General features: G+C 39.2%; 1 non-coding gene across 1 annotated transcript; it reads left to right on the top strand.

The window, feature by feature from the left end:
- The first annotated feature begins 17,204 nt into the window (after positions 1-17,204).
- On the top strand, positions 17,205-17,308 carry LOC112753319 (small nucleolar RNA R71). Its single transcript, XR_003177710.1, has one exon. It is a non-coding gene; the product is annotated as a small nucleolar RNA R71 (small nucleolar RNA).
- The last annotated feature ends 755 nt before the right edge of the window (positions 17,309-18,063 follow it).

The raw sequence follows: 18,063 nt of genomic DNA on the forward strand, positions 1-18,063 counted from the left end.
AAGATGAATACTACTTTCCACCACAACCTCCCATGGAAGAATATTCATGTCCATCGATCCAAGACCCATATGATCCCTATCATATTATCCAAGAGGAACAAGAGTCAAGGGATCGTCTCAAGGAAGCATTGGATCAATTTCAAGCAACCATGGAGTGTGTTGTGCAACAAGTGGAAAGAGTGGAAAACATAGAACCACCACAACTCTACCAAGAAGAACCACCTTCCTACTATGAACCCTCCCCCCAATTTAATGAGACCTTCCACCCACCCCAATCTCTAAGGGATGAAACCCTTGGTGTTCTTGTTCAAGGGCAAGAAGAGATGAAAAGGGATGTGCAAAATATCATGGCCACCTTGGATGCGGTAACAAATCAATTAGCCTCCCAATGCTTGAACACTCAAGGAACTTCCATGGCTACATGTGGAGAATCAAATGAAGAACATAGCATGAAGGAGAGATTGGAAACTCCGGTGGAAAATAAGAGAAGTTGCTTTGTATTGGAACAATTGGAGGAAGCTATGATTATTGAAGAAAGGGAAGAATTGGTTGAAGACTTAGGAGATACGGAGCCTCCATGGGAATCTAGAATTGAAGAAAACCCCTCCAAGATGATTGAAATTGATGCTAGGAAGGAAAGTGCACACCTTCCAAGGCATATCCCATATGAAGACTTGGATGGGATAGAGAAAGAATTGAGTTCCCTTGGTGATGAAGATCAAGCATCAAGTCTTAGTGGTGAAGAATCCTTTAAGCATGAAGAACCTTCTCTGGTTGGATTTGAAAGCGTTGAGGAGGTAAATTTTTCTCACCCTCCCTATTATGATTTGAGTCAAGGAAAAGGTTTAGATAAAATTGTTGAACAAAGGATTGAGATTAAGAGATCTTGTGAAGAGGTGGAAGTCCCTAGAAATAGAAGAACGAGGGTTGGTTATGATTTGTCAAGATCTTTGGAAGCATCTTTGCCTAGGTTGTCATCTACCCCTTCACTTGAGTGGGTAAAATTCATTTCTATTAGCTTTATTGTCCCACTTGAGTATGGCTTGCTTGAAACGGATGGTCAACTTAGAATGCTTTGTGGGATGAAGCGTAAGCGAAAGATGTTTCGTGGTTGGCGTTGCAAATCAAGGCTCATTTTGGTTGATACTTCAAGAGTTGAATACAAAGGTGGGAATAGTGCTCAAATAGAGGGGTCTAGGAGGATTGTTGGCCACTATATAGAGAATTCACCTTACTCACCACCCGGTTGGACTAATAATGATGACCAACCTCAAGACGGGTGTGAAAACAAAGTGTGGGATCCCGGATTACAAGAAGAGGATCAACTTTGGGAGCCCCAAGCTTGTGAAGAACTCCATCAAGACTTGGCTCAATCCATGAAGAATCTTGGGGCACAATGGAGAACCAAGCATTGGTGGGAGTTCCAAGATGAATACAAGCACAAGCCACCTTGATGAGGAGCTCCCCATAAGTCCAACTTAAGGACAATAAACAAAAGTGCTAGGTGGGAGACAACCCACCATGGTAAAATCCTTTCATTTTCTCTTTTGTATATATTGGTAGAATTAGCTTAATCTCATGTTTTGTTTAGTTAGTTGAGTATGTTTGGTAGTTTAAGTATGTTAAATAAGGTTTTATGGTGTTTTGGTAACTGTTTGGAGGTTTGGAATGCTTGGATTGGTGCAAAAACATAAAGAAAAAAAAAATTTTTGAAAAACAGAGCACCATCCACGCGTACGCGTACATGGCGCGTACGCGCACTTACAGCATTTTCGACCATCCACGCGCGCGCGCCATGCGTGCGTACGCGTGGATTGAGAAGTTCCAACCTCCATACATTTTCCAGAGAGTTGTGCCTGCGCCGCGCCAACGTTGTGCCTCTGGCACAAACCCCACTTGCGCACACGTGCACATGACGCGTACGCGCCACTCTCGAAATAAGCCAACGACGCGCGCGCGCCATGCGTGCGTGCGCGTGGATGCCCTTTCTTCCATCCATTTATTTTCTTCTCCTCCTTCCATTTCTCCCCTTTCCTTTCTTCTTCCCTCCTCCTACCCCTCATCCAACACTTCCAAACACCATTGACAACCATTTATTTTAGTTAACAAATTAGTTAGTTAGTTAGTTGATTAGTTAGTTTTAGTTTAGTTTTCATTTTATTTTCTCTCTTTTCATCATAAGTGTTGGAGTATTGACTTTGTTTACTATACATTGCTATATCCCTTATGACTAAATGCTATTTTAGCATGGATGTTTTTAGATAATCTTTGTTGGATTCTATGATTGAGGTTATATTTTGTTACTTGGTTTTGAGTTCTTCATGCGTACCTTTTGAAAAAATACCAAGTGATGAGAATTGTCTTCGAGCTTATAACTCTTTTGAATTGCATGTTGTAGCTAGCCATCATGTGATTTGGATCCTTTTCCCTCGATTAGGCAATCTCTTGATGGATAATGTTGAGCATTTACCTTAATGCATTGTATTTCATGATTATATCCATCCATATGTTTGACTTGAATGCTTTCATGCTTCTCTAATGCTTGTCTTACCTTACAAGCTTACTTAAAGCATCTCAAGCACACTAGAATGAGTACAGTGCATGCTTCTTTTGTGACATAGCTCTTTATACTAATGTGTGTTCTAAACCGCGCAATTTAGAATTCACACACTTATTTGTCATTCATGTCACACTAATTCACTCACTCATTTCTAGTGATCTACCTCATTCCAACAATGTATGCTTCTTTGCTTTTATATCTTCTCATCTTATGGTGTTATATTTTTGTTTTTCATAACGAATGCACCACAAGCAACCATGGAAGTGGAAGAAAGAACACATAGCAATCCGGAGAGTCGCCGTACCCCCTTGCTCATCTTTGAGTGCACCGAGGACGGTGCAAACTTTTAAGTGTGGGGAGGTCGTCCGACCGATCGGCAATCTTGGGTGACAAATTTCTAACTCCAATACTTTTGCATTTCATTCTAGGATTTTAGGATTTTTACTTGCATTTTCTTATTTTTGCATATATATACACAATAAGCTTAGTCAAAATAATGAAATTTTCCAAGGATTTCTATCTATAGGGCACCAATTGATTTGAGTGGAAAACTTTTCATAGAACTTGCTTGAATTATATATTTTGTGGAACATGATTTATGAGCTAAGAACACAAGCTTGTGAGATTTGAGCCTAATAGCGTGGTTACATCTTATAACCACTTATTTCCCTTCTTGTGTGCATTATTCTCTTCCTATGATTGTGATCTTTGATTTGTTTGATTCTTTATATCCATTATTTTGTGTGTTCATGCATTTATATGATTGAGGCCATCATTTCATTAGCTCACTTACCCAAATGGCCTTACCTTCTATCTTCCTTTGTTAGCCAAATTTGAGCCTACGATTAACCCACTTGTTCTTAATTTAGCACATTACAAGCCTTAAAGCGAAAAACAATAAATGTCCTTATTTGGATCTTTGATTAGCTTAGGCTAGAGTGTGTGTATCATTCAAGTGTGGGAACCTTGGGACATTGGGTGAATAAAAGGGTAGTTTTGTATTATTATTGTAAATATTGGGAATTGGGTACATGCTCATGTATTGATTAAATGTATAGACCTTATGCATTGGTACTCTTGTATATAGTTTAAAAGAAAGAAAAAATGAGAAAAACAAAAAAAAAATATATGAAAAGTATAGAAAAAAATGGAAAAAGAAAGAAAACGAAAAAGAAAGAAATAAAAAGGGGACAAAATGCCCCAAGGTGAAGCTCAATAAGATCAATGCATATGAGTTGTGAAATGAAAAGAAAATGCATGAGTATGTGAAAAGGTGAAAAATGGGTAGCTAGATTAGAACTTAATTGTATAGGATGTCATAGGTTAGGTGGGAAGTTTAAGCTTATCAAAGATTCAAATTTCAAGCTCACTTGACCAAATATGCATCCTACCTTGACCCTAGCCCCATTACAACCAATGAAAAGACCTCATGATACTTGTATGCATGCATGAAATAAATGTTGATTGTTAGAAGAAAAACAAATCTTGGAAAGCATGAAATAGAGGAGAATTGAGTGAATCAACCCTAAACACTTGAGTGAATAGAGTGCAAACACTACCGGTGAGGGTTCGATGCTCAATTACATGTTTTCACCTATGATCATCATTCTTCATGCAAGTTTGTAAAAATATTTAATAACTCAATTCAATTGTGGATTAGACTTGCTAGTCCTTAGCCCTTGTGCATATATGTTTCTTGGGAATTGATTTATTTTGACCAAGCACTTGCATTCATTTAGATAGTTGCATATAGGTAGATTGCATTTAGTTAGTTTTCATTGAATAAATGCCATACCCTTACTTCATTCTTGGTTTAAGCATGAGGACATGCTTGGTTTAAGTGTGTGGAGGTTGACAAACCCCATTTGTAGGGTTTATCTTGTATTGATTTTTGGGGATTTTATCACCTTTTACCCATATTTATTCAAGAAATAGCATGGTTTTGTATATTCTCCTTTAATTGTGCTTGAATGTGAAAACATGCTTTTTAGGACTCAAAATAGCTAAATTTAATTCACCTTGATTCTATTAGATGCCTTGATATGTTTTTTAAGTGATTTAAGGTTTAGGCGGCAAAGATTGGATCAAGGGAATGAAGAAAGAAAGCATGAAAAGTTGGAGAACTCATGAAGAAATGGAAGAACCGGAAAGCTGTCAACCCGACCTCTTCGCACTTAATCGACCATAACTTGAGCTACAGAAGTCCAAATGATGCGGTTCCAGTTGGGTTGGAAAGCTAACATCCGGGGCTTCGAAACGATATAAGATTTGCTATGGTTGAATCACGCATGGTGACGCGTACGCGCATAGTACGCGCACGCGCCGTTGCTGCCACCTGGTTCACTTAAAACAAAACGTGGCCAGCGAATTCTAAAGCCTTGTGGGCCCAATCCAACTCATTTCTGATGCTATTTAAGCCAAGGATTGAAGGGGGAATGGGGAGACTTTCATACTTTTCATACTTTAGATGTTAGTTACCAATTAGTTTAGTTTAGCTTTGTAGTTAGTTTCTAGAGAGAGAAGCTCTCTCTTCTCTCTAGGATTAGGATTAGATTAGTTCTTAGATCTAGATCTATTTCTTCTTATTCTCTCTTCTAATTTTCGTTCCTCTCCTCTATTGCACTTGTAGGATTCTTCTTCTAATGTAATTCCTTTGTTTGTAGTTTGTGAATTCTCTTTTGTAGATCTACATTTCTCCTTCAATGCAATTGGTAAGTTCTTTGTTGTTTCATGATTGATTTAGTTTTCTATTGTGGACCTCTTGCCTTTGTAGTTAGATCTCTCTTTAATTCTTGCAAATTTATGTGTTTACTTCTATTTCACTTTATGTGTTTGTTGAAATGTCTCTTTTAGTTTTAGTGTAGATTTTGTTCCTCTTGGCTTAGGTAGAGTAATTAGTGACACTTGAGTTATCTAATTCCTTTGTTGATTGATAATTGGAGAGATTGCTAATTGGTTTGGAGTGCACTAAAGCTAGTCTTTCCTTGGGAGTTGGCTAGGACTTGTGGCTCAAGTCAATTCATCCACTTGACTTTCCTTTCTTTAGTAAGGGTTAACTAAGTGGTAGCAATGAACAATTCTCATCACAATTGAGAAGGATAACTAGGATAGGACTTCTAGTTCTCATATCTTGCCAAGAGCTTTGTTAGTTGTTAGTTTATTTTCTTTGCCATTTATATTTCTTGTCCAAAAGCTTAAAAACCCCAAATATAACTCATAACCAATAACAAGACACTTTATTGTAATTCCTAGGGAGAACGACCCGAGGTCCAATACTTCGGTTTATAAATTTTAGGGGTTTGTACTAGTGACAAATAACTTTTTGTATGAAAGGATTATTGATTGGTTTAGAAACTATACTTGCAACGAGAATTCATTTGTGAAATTCTATACCATCAAAAATCCAATCATCACTCCTCAGCAAGCTTTCTTTTGTACATGGCTTGATTGAGCTTGCTTGCTATTGGTCCAGGGGTTGGATTGCTTGTGGTTGACCTCCTCTTGAATGTTGTCCTTGGTAGTTTGGTCACAATCCTCTTCTTGGTGCTTTTGTTAATTGCCTTCACTTCTTTGAATCCATGTTTTGGTGGTTGTGTGATTGTTGGAGTTTTGTCTTCATCAAGAGTCTCTTGCAATGGTGGTTCTGTGAATTCTTCCTTCATGTACTTCTTTGCCTCACTTGAGTTTGGAATTACTTCTTCACTTTCTTGCTCCTCCACTTCCTCTTTTACACCCAACATTTGTTTCAATCGCTCTATCATGGGGGAGGTTTGTCGATCTTTCCAACATTTCTTCATCTCCTCGTCATACCTTTCAATCATGGATTCAGATGTTGAGGCATTTTGGTCCAGGGAGGTTTGTGAGAGTTGTGAGTTTTCATGTTCTCTTGTCATCTCAAGTGCAGTTTCAGGTTCAACCACCTCATTCTTCATTGAAAGTTCACTTGATGCAGTGGCCTCCTTATCTTGCTCTTCCACTTTCTCACCCACACATTTGTCTTCATCCTCACTGGTTGATGGTTCTAAGTTTCTCCTTGTTTGCTCTAAGGACCCATTTATCTGCTCGAGGATGGTTTCTTCCCAAGATGGGGATTTTATGTAAAATTCCACTAGTTTTCTCTATATTTCAATGCCTTCACGGTATTCCTCATCTGTTAATTCAATGCCTTCAAGGTATTCCTCATCTTTTAATTCAAGAGATGAAGGTCGAGAGTAATTTTGGTGAAGTGAATGTGTTGTGGTGAAGTTGTGTTGAGGGGTGTGGAATGAGTTGTGTGATCGATGGGATGACTGGTATGGATTTTGGAGGAAACTTTGTGTTGAGGCATAATCAAGTGATGAAGAACTTTCAAATGAGAAACTGGGACGTGAGGGTGGATGCTTTTCCATTCTTTGGCGATGCTTCCATCTTCCATGAGGATAATGATATGAATCATTTTGTGGTGGTGGTTGGTATCCCATATGATTCTCTTGCTCATCTTGTGTCTCTGAAGCCAATCTCCATGAATTGGAGTGCTCAGGATTTGTAATTTGTTGGTGATATTCCCAACCACCATTAGAGATTGGTGATGGTGGGTGATATCCCATAAAATTTGTTTGACCATAAGATGAGTTGAACTCCATTTGAATTTTGTAAAACACACAACCAAGGAAAATTAAAATTCATATCTCAGAGATGAATTTCTTAGTGAGGCAATAACTCAAACACCTTGGTTTCAACTTAGAACAGAGAACAAAAACAAAGAAAATGCTTGATCTAGACTTCTCACCCACTTAATCATTGTTGATCTAATCAATCCCCGGCAACGGCGCCAAAAACATGATGAGTATTTTGGTGAAAAATAAATTTCCCCCAAAACACACAAATCTAACCGGCAAGTATACCGGGTCGCATCAAGTAGTAATAACTCACTTAGAGTGAGGTCGATCCCACACGGATTGATGGATCAAGCAACTTTAGTGGGTGATTAGTTTAGTCAAGCTAACATAGAGTGAATTGTGTGAAGTTGAGCAACAGAAGGTAAAAATTGCAGGGAAATTAAAGTTGCAGAATGTAAATGGGCAGAAGCTTAAAGAGCAAGAAATGTAAATTGCAAGAATCTTAAATGCCAAGAAATATAAATTGCATTAAACGTAAAGGGGCTGGGTGCTGGAAAGTTAAATGGAAGCAGTAAATTTGAACTCAGACCAATTGCCGAAAATTAAACTTGCAGGAAAGAAAAGTGTAGCAGAGAATTGTAGAAACTGAGATTTCATAAACTGAATTCAATATTAGAAAATGACAATTGCAGAAAATTAAAAGTGTATCAAAGGGGACTTTCTATTCTACTCTACTCCTAATGCTCTAGCAGAGCCCGCCTCTCACAAATATGAAAATGATGCCTTATATAGGCTTTACAAAATGGAAATGAAAATGAAATTAAAAACAAATTACAATTAAATGAAATTTCTATTTTATCTATTTCTTGTGCCTTTGAGTGATGATCATTTGGGCCCTTGCTCTTGATGGAATTGGGTTGATAAAGGCCTTGGTTGATTGCTCTTGGAGTTTGAAGAGGAACCGAATTGAACCGAGTTGAGTTTGCAAAAGTTGGACCAAAAGTTGGAGCTAAAGTTAGGGGTCTAACTTTGGCTCCAACTTTTCATAGCAGCCCAAAAAACTTGCTGGTATGAACGTTGGTGCCAACGTTAGGGGTCTAACTTTGACCCTAACGTTGGCCTCCCTTATGCACATTTATGGTGCCAACTTTGTCCTCTTGTCATGTTGCCAATTTTATGCCCAATATAGACTATCATATATGGTTGGAAAGCTCTGAATGTCAGCTTTCTAACCCACTTGGAATCACTTCAATTGGACATCTACAACTCAAATTATGATCATTTGAAGAGGGCATGGTCGCTGGCTTTGGTGTGCAGCGTTTGAGGTAACGTTTGCCTCAAACGTTGGCGAAAACGTCAGTTCTGGAGGCTCAAACGTATTGTCCACCCCATACTATTATACATTGTTGGAAAGCCCTGGATGTCTACTTTCCAATGCCGTTGAGAGCACATCAATTGGAGCTCTACAGCTCGAGTTATACTCCATCGAAGGTGCAGAGGTCAAGTGGCCTCACTGCATGTTGCCACCATGTTCATTTATGCACATTTCGGGGCAGTTTTCTCCCTCAATTTTAGTGTCCACCATGCAGTGCCATTTATGCTTGGAAAGCTCTTGATTCCTACTTTCCAATGCTTCTTGAATCACCTCATTTGGAGCTCTGTAGCTCAAGTTATTCTTGTTGGAAGTATACCCTTTCAAGCTGTTGTGGTGTGTGGCGCCAATGTTAGCCTCAAAGTTAGGGGGCTAACGTTGGCGCAAACTTTTGCTCCTCCCCTTGTGAATTTCATGTGCCAACGTTAGCCACCAAGTTAGGGGGCTAACGTTGGTGATGCACATAAACTTGTTATGCTACGATTTAGGAAATTGCACGATCGGCAAAATTCCTTCCGGCAAGTGCACCGGTTATCGTCGTCAAGTAAAAACTCACAATAGAGTGAGGTCGAATCCCACAAGGATTGGTTGAGTGAGCAATTCGGATTAGAAGTGTGTTCTAGTTGAGCTGAATCAAGATTTGAGATGAGAATTGCGGAATGTAAAATTGGCGGGAAAAGTAAATGACAAGAAAATTAAATGGCTGAATCTTAAATTGCATGAATTAAAGAGCAGAATGTAAATTGCTGAAATTAAAAGGGAATGGGGGTGATTGCAAGAATTGAGTTGCAGAATGTAAAGAGAAAGTGGAAATCAGAAATGGGGAATTCATTGGGTTATAGGAGATATTGAGATCTCCGAATCAAAACATGTTTATCTCTTCCTCAACCAATGCGTTCATTGAATTTTGCTTGGCAATCTTATATGATTGGATCCCAATTCCTTGGCTCACCAATGCTCTCTAAAAACAAACAAATTCCCAATCCCTTGGTTTAAATGTTCATAAGAAGAGATGATGCTTGATCACTGATTATACCACACAATTTCATGAACCACAATTTGGTAGGATTACATGTCACAATATCCATCCAAACCCCAATCCAATCCACTGTGAGAAAGCTTCTCTAGCATGAATCCTCCATTCCTTTCCCAAGGCTCCGAAGGATTCCAAGTATGAGTAGTTTCTTTCCCAAGACAACTACTCAATGGAATTAGATCGAGAAGCTTTCTAACAAAATTCAAGAGAAAAGATTGAAGAAGAAGACAAACTATTATTGATTCATTGAATTACAATAGAGCTCCCTAACCCAATGAAAGGGGGTTTAGTGAATCATAGCTCTGAATTCAATTACAAAGAAAAAGAAAACTAGCTAAAAGTGAAAGTCCCCGTCTAACTTAACTTCTATCCTATTTATACACTTTCTATATTGAGCTTCAGTTGTGCTTCTTGGGCTTTGAGGCCTCTCCTTGCTTTCCTTTTGCCTTGGGTTTATGATCCATAATCTTGATGAGGTTGTTGATCCAAATCCTGTAACATTTATTGAGCCAACTTAGTGATAATCAAATAATGACACATGACTCAATAAATTGAGGTTTCAAACTCATCAATCCTTCAGGCCCAATCCCATAAACCATGATATTCAATTGGGTTTCATACCAAAGTAAGTTTAAGTTAATATTTGTGCTCAAAGACTAACTTAAATCACAATATTTTTGGCCCAGAAACCTTTTCCAAGAGTGGCGTTTAAGTTGTAGTTTAAGCTTAAACTGCAGCTTAAACGCCAGACACTTCCAGTGAGGCCTTTTGTAGAAGCACGTTTAAGCTTCAGTTTAAGGTTAAACTGAAGCTTAAACGTGGAAATGGAAGAAGGTAGCCCTGGAAAGTCATGTAGTCGAACACGTTTAAGCTTCAGTTTAAGGTTAAACTGAAGCTTAAACGTGGAGATAGGGAAGGCAGCCCTGGAGGTCGAACACGTTTAACCTCCAGTTTGAGGTCAAACTGGAGGTTAAACGTGGAAAAGGGTGGAGGCATACTGGAGGTCGAACACGTTTAACCTCCAGTTTGAGGTCAAACTGGAGGTTAAACGTGGAAGCTTGGAATGGTGGCCCTGGAGGTGTCGAACACGTTTAACCTCCAGTTTGAGGTCAAACTGGAGGTTAAACGTGGAGATGGAGAGAGCAACCCTGGAGTAGAAAAGCTATCGAACACGTTTAAGCTCCAGTTTGAGTCAAACTGGAGCTTAAACGTGGAATGGCCCCTAGTACTCTTCCTGGTTCTGGCGTTTAACCTCCAGTTTGAGGTCAAACTGGAGGTTAAACGTGGAACTCCTCCCTGGGTGGCATACTCATTCTGGCGTTTAACCTCCAGTTTGAGGTCAAACTGGAGGTTAAACGTGGAATGCTCCTTAAGTGAGGCTTTTCATTCTGGCGTTTAACCTCCAGTTTGAGGTCAAACTGGAGGTTAAACTTCAATCCCAGCATTTCTTATCCTTCATGATTTTGGCGTTTAAGCTCCAGTTTAGGCTTAAACTGGAACTTAAACTCCACATGTGATATTCAAGCTTCCTTTATTGATTTTGTTGCTTCCTTGCCTAGCCTCTTCTTCCCTGAAATCATCCAAACAATTGCATCAAAGTCTTGCAAAATTTCATGAGAAATCTTTCATTCATAGCATTTAAGTAATAGAACTAAAACTCATGGAATTTGCATCAAAATCATATTGTTTGGATGGTTCATTACTTTGTTCTTCATTTAACCATTTTTGGTTACTTTAAGCTCAAGAAAATGCATAAAACAACTAAAACTAACAGAAAAATGCTAGTGAAACTAGCCTATGATGCCTTGGCATCACAACACCAAACTTAATACTTGCTTGTCCCTAAGCAAGTCCTGAGTTATTTGAGAAGAAAGTATGAAACAGAAAGCAATTACATTGGCTATATTAGCAAGCATTTGAAGTTCATCAGAAGGGTTTTATGCAGAAAGTTGCAGCATCACTTTTTCATACTTATCAGGTAGGATTATCACTTTTTCATTGCATCCATCAAACATTGCTATGGTCTCTTGTTATTCTTATGTCTTTGGCACTTTTTTTTCTTCTTTGTTTTTCTTTTCTTTTTCTTAGAGCTTCTTTTGCTCCTTGTTTGCTTAGTGTCATGTGTTGCACAAGCCTTTGGCATTTTCTTTTTCTTATCAGTGCACTACACATATCCACTTTAGGCATTTAAGTTCACATGTCTTCTTGAGACATTGGTGCCCAGCACCTCTTTGTGTGACTAAATGTTTTGTATTTAGGTTGCTCTTGATAATGGACTTTTGGTTGATAATCCCGGGTTAGTTAACCCAAGTTACCAAGTGTTGAAACACTCCTCAGAACCTATTCATCCAAGCATATCCTTAATACATAAACACCACAGGCATTTGTCTCAGAAGTTCAAACCATTGGTACCTAGCTTATTTTCTCAATTTTTTGCTTTTTGGTTGCCTTTTTCCGTGGCTTTTTCTTTTTCTTTTTCTTTCTTTTTCATGGCCAAAGACATTTATTCATCAAGATCCATAGACAATTTTTACTTTCTACATAAAAAATGATAATTCTACACTCTAATTTTAGTGATCTGACTAAACAATCAAGCATGCATACCACCACTTAATTCTACTTGATTTGTCACTAATTTAGCCAAGTTACTTTTGTTCAAACTTTTTCTTTTATTTTTGGAAACAGAACAAGCATGGCACGCACTTGTTTAAGAAGGTGAAGTTATATCCAAACATCCAGGCATTCACTTTATTCAAAGCACTTAACAAGCACACATACTAAAAAACAAATGACTCATAAAAAAAAAGACTCCACATAACACTTAAATGACTTATGATGAAAACACGTTCATAAAGACAATTCACCAATTATCATTTGATTATTAAGGAACGAGACCACCTCTTATTTATTGCTTGGTTCTTCTTAATTCTTGGGATCCTGCTTCTTCTTGCTTCCTGCCTCTTTTTGACTACTTGTGCTTCCTTTGTCTTTTCTTATGAGCTTTTTCCAAAATCCAGCCTTTTTCATCGTTTCTTCCACTCCTTTTTCAAGGATCATTGCCTTGTTTATTTCTCCTTCTTTCCTCCCTTTGAAATACTCATCATAAGCTGGGAATGCTGGGTCCATCTTGTGTAGATGTTCCCCTATGTAGTTAAGCTTGATTTGCGAACTGATGTTGTAATCAGCTTGGACTGAGTATCTTGCATTTTGTAAAGTGGTGGCTTCCTTGATTGCTAAGACATTGGCATCTTGGTGTTGGCATATGTGGCTGAAGGATTCCTGTAAGTGTAGATTTTGTTCCCTTTGCAGATCAAAGAATCTTGATTCAAAGTTCCTTTGCATATCCATCATTTTTAGATGAAAGTCTTCTTGTCTCTCCTAAGACCTCATGTATTGTTGAGACATTCCTTCCATGATTTCCTGCATTCTGCTCATATCCATGGGGTCTCTGGGAATTCGTTGTCTTCTTTCAGGAGTTGCTTGTTCTTCTTGCTCTTCTTCTCTATCTTCTCCTTCCTGTCTTTCTTGTTCTGCTTCTTGCTCGGCTTCCACTTGTTGCCCTTCTTCATTTCTTCTTCTTGTATGTCTTGGAGGAGTTGGGCCAAGAGTCATTCTGTGTGCAGTTATGGCCAGTCCAGGATATAGCCAATTAGGTCTTTCATCCTCAAGTGGTACTTGGGCATCGATGCATAGTCTAATGATAGTGCTAGGGAAGTGAAGCCAGGATTCAGGGTCACTTTTCTCACTAAACTCTTGTATTTGTTCAGCAATGAGTTTATGAACTTTGATCTCCCCTCCAACCATAATGCAATGTAGCAAGATGGCTCTTTTAGGGACTATTTCTGAAGAGTTTGCAGTGGGTAGGATGGATCTCCTAACTATTGCATACCACCCTTTAGCTTCAGGTGTTAGGTCTCCCCTTCTCAAGACTCTTGGAGCCCCTCTTGTTTTTCTCACCCATTCAGCTCTGATGGCACAAAGGTCTTCAGCAATAGTTGTATAGTCAGGTTCTCCTATCATCCTTTCTTCATAACTTGCTTGGCTGAAATGTATGTTTTTCAGGCCAAGAGTTTTCATGATTGCTTTGGGACTGAAGTCAACTTCCACCCCTCTCACATAGCTTTTGTATGTGGGGTTCTTGGTTTGATCCTCCCTTACTGCATTTGCATAAAACTCTTTCACCAAGTTGATGTTGATTCTAGTGATTGGCTTAGTTAGGAGCTCCCACTTCCTCTTTTTGATCTTTTCCCAAACACCTGGGAACTCATCCTTTTCAAGGTCAAAGGGAACCTCAGCTAGTACCGTTTTAGGTCTCATCCATTCGGCTTGAATCTCATGGAATACTGATCTGTATCTCCATGCATCGAATTCCCTGTTTCCCTCCATTGGCTGCTTGTCTTTTCTTCTTTTGTGGCTAGATGAAGCTGCCATTGGTTTTTTTTAGTTTTGGTAAGTGACAAGCTAAAGTTGACAAGGTGAAGCAAGAAGTGTTGTTGGAGGTGTGGTGAGGTTGTTTTCGGCAAGAGATAGTTATGCTATGATGAAGGAAAATGTGTATGAAGAAGAATTGGTGGTGTGGGACTCGTTCCCCAAGTGGTTCTTTATAGTGCCCATGAGTGAAAAATGGACGGCTAGGGTGGTTTGTGAAGGGTGGCTTGATGGTAAATATATGAATTATGGATAAGGACGATTTGCTTTTCATTTTCTTGGAAGTATTCTGGGTGCATTAGGTTGTACATGTAGCTTTCTTTTCTTGCAGAACTTCCTTTTCCCATGTGTTAGTTTCAAAGATTTGTGAATTTTCTTTTTGACCAAGCACGTACCTCCCTTTGTCTTTTTCCTCCATTTTTGTCTTTTCTTTTGTACCTGCACAAACAAACAAATTTGCTATCATTTTTCGGTCCATGTGAATTATGAATAGTATTTGCACATGTAAATCAATGCTTGTCTTTATGAGCTTATAGCCGTGACTTCTACATGTATGCACACTTATTATTTGGACACCAAACTTAGTGTTTGGTTAAGTCTCCTGATGACATGAAATCCATATTGGTTGTCCTTAATGAGTGTGCATAATTCTAATAAATCATAGTCACCTTGGCTCTTTGATTCTAAACAAAGTTACTACCCTAAGTAATTGAAACCAAAGTATTAAAACATGTGAATGGTATACTTGTCATGAATTTTGAAATCCAGAGGAACTTCTTGCTTTTCATAAACTGTGTTCAAAAAGAACACCAAACTTAATGTTTGGTTGTGCACCTTGAATGAAAGATGGAATTCAATTTGAGTAAGATTTGGGAGTGCCATCAGGCACACCAAACTTAGAGACCAATTGTAATTTACATGCAAGGTTTAGTGCACTTAATCAATAGTTGTCCTGAGGATTCAAGTTCATGCATAAGAAACCATGCTTTATTAGATGTAAAGCAAAGCACTAAAGATTAAGGATACTAAAAACATGGGTTGCCTCCCATGAAGCGCTTCTTTAACGTCACTAGCTTGACGGTTGTCCCTTGTTAGGGTGGATTGTAGTGCTTGACGTCTTCTCCTCTCACTATGAAAACGTCCCCACTTGATTCATTCATGACCTCTAAATGTTCCATAGAAAGAACTTTCCTGATTGTGAACTCTTGAGGGAGCTGGGAAGGAATGGTTTTGAGGTCAGGTGGAATTTCCAGATAATGACTTGATATCACTTTATCTCCCGGAGAAAAACCTTCAGTGGGAATTTTCTTGTTTCTCCACCCTCTTGGCAATCTCCCTATCACTCTTCCCTTTCTCTTGAGGATTTCTTCATTAACCCTTATGTTAGGAGGATCCTTCTGATCTGTTTCCACTGATTCTTGTGGCTTTAACTCTTGCAGCTCTTGTTTGCCTTTCAAGAACTGTTTTAGAGTTTCAGCTGCTGGATTACTTTCCTCCAAACACAGATGGCTACTATCATCCTTAAGCTTTTCAGGTTCTGGTTCAGGCTCAGATGCAGTTTTGAAAACTTTGAAAATGAGCTGTTCATCATGTATTCTCAGAATTAGTTCTCCTTGTTCTACATCTATGAGCGCTCTAGTAGTGGCTAGAAATGGTCTGCCCAGAATTATAGGGTGCAAGTAGCTTTCCTCCATGTCCACAATGACAAAGTCTGTGGGGCAGTAATAATCCCCCACTTTCACCAGCACATTTTCAACTACCCCTTCAGCTTGCTTCTGAGTTTTGTCAGCCAGTTGTATGATTACATCAGTGGATCTCACCTCATTCAGTTGTAGCCTCTTCATAAGAGTTAGAGTTATCACATTTATGCTAGCTCCTAGATCGCAGAATCCTCTGTCAATTTTTGTTTCCCCTATGATGCAAGGGATATGAAAACTTCCTGGGTCCGTTTTCTTAGAGAGGGTGTCCTTCTTGATGAGAGCACTGCATTCTTTGTTCATTGTTACCGTTTGTCCTCCCTTCAAAACTCTTTTCTTGCTTAACAATTCCTTTAAATACTTGATGTGTGTGGGCATTTGATGAAGAATCTCAAGAAAGGGAATATTGACATGAAGAGAGTTAAATGTCTCTAGAAACCTTGAATAGGTTTTCTTTTTTTCACCTCCTCCTAACCTCTCAGGAAATGGTGCTTTTGGTTGGTATACTTCTATCATGCCTTTTTGCAGATCCTTGGCTTGCTCAATTCCACCTTCCTGCTTAACTTCTTCCACACCTTCCTTCAAGATTTCTGGTTCCTGCTCTGAGGACCTGATTCCTTCTTCTTCTGAGACTTCCTTCAATATGGTGATGGCCTTGCACTCTTCCCATCTTACTCTCTTTTGTTCCCCTTTAGGATTCTTTTCTGTGTCACTAGGGAATACTGCAGTTGATTTGGGTGCCTGTTGAGATAGCTCTCCTACTTGAGATTCCATCCTCTTGATTTTTTCACCATGGTTTCTTAAGGTAGTTCTCACATCATCCCTGAAGCTCTTCAATTCAACTATGTCTTGACTCATGGTTGCCATCATTCCTTCTATCCGGTTTAATTGATCTTGAAATTGTTGGTTCGGATTAGGTTGGGTATGTTGATTATTTTGGCCATGATATGATGATTGGGGGTAAGTGTTTTGTGTGGCTTGGTATGATCTTTGGTTGGAGTTTTGGTATGTGGAATTGTTTTGTTGGTTGTGGTTGTAAGGTTTGTGGTTTTGTGGTTGGGTTTGTTGGTTTCCCCACCCAAAGTTTGGGTGGTTTCTCCAGCCTGGGTTGTAAGTGTTGGAGTGTGGATCATATGATTGCCTTTGTTGGTTTCCCACATAGTTAACCTCATCCCAATCACCTCCTTCAATGCCTACTTCCTCTTGATCTTGTGTGTGTATTGCAGCCACTTGCTTTGTTTCTAATTGCCTGGTAAGCTCTGCTAGTTGCTTGGCAAACACCTTGTTTTGGGCTAGAATTGTATCAACATGGTTCAGCTCTATGACTCCCTTAGTGTTGTGCCTTTCTGATGCATAGTAGTACTCATTCTCAGCCACTGTCTCGATCACTTCAATGGCTTCTTCCACAGTCTTTTTCTTGTTCAATGAACCTCCTGATGAATGGTCTACAGCCTTCCTTGATTCATAAGAAAGCCCATCATAGAAGATGTGCAATTGCACCCAATCATGGAACATGTTTGGTGGGCATTTCCTTGTCAAGTCCTTGAATCTCTCCCATGCCTCGTAGAGAGTTTCACCATCTTGTTGTCTAAAAGTCTGAACCTCAGATCGAAGCCTATTGACCTTTTGTGGAGGGTAGAAACGTGCCAGAAACTTGCTTTCCACCTCATCCCATGTTGTTAGACTCCCCCTTGGGAATGATTCCAGCCACTTAGCTGCTTTGTCCCTAAGTGAAAATGGGAACAAAAGCAGTTTATAGGCATCTTCCTGGACTCCATTGGACTTCACAGTGTCACAAATTCTCAGGAATTTTGTGAGATGTTGGTTTGGGTCTTCATTAGCACTTCCTCCAAAGGAACAATGATTTTCCACAAGTGATATTAGCTGTGGCTTGAGCTCAAAATTGTTGGCCTGAATGGGTGGTTTCTGGATGCTACTACCACAATTCCCAGAGGTTGGGTTTATGTATGAACTAAGAACCCTCCTCTCAGGGATGGCATCGTTTCCATCAGCTCTCTCATGGTTGTGAACTTCTCTATCCATGTTGAGATCTAAAGCTTCCTCAAAATTGTCCTCAGATTCTCCTTCAGATTCCTCTTCTCCCACTACTCTCTTCCCTCTTGCTTCCCTTCTAAGTCTATGAAGGGTCCTCTCTGGTTCGGTATATGGAGGAGTTGATGTCTCTCCTCTCCTACCTGTCATACACGAACACAGCTCAAACACAAACAAGTGAAATACTCTTGGTTAATGGAAGAGTATGGTTAGCTCAATTGAGGAATTAATTCAAACAGTTAGTGAGTCAGTTGCATGAATTTAAAGGCATAAAGAAGGAAAGCATGTAACCAAATGCAGAAATTAAAATTCAACAAGTA

Source organism: Arachis hypogaea, chromosome 15 (genome assembly GCF_003086295.3).
Source record: "Arachis hypogaea cultivar Tifrunner chromosome 15, arahy.Tifrunner.gnm2.J5K5, whole genome shotgun sequence".
Classification (NCBI taxonomy): Eukaryota; Viridiplantae; Streptophyta; class Magnoliopsida; order Fabales; family Fabaceae; genus Arachis; species Arachis hypogaea.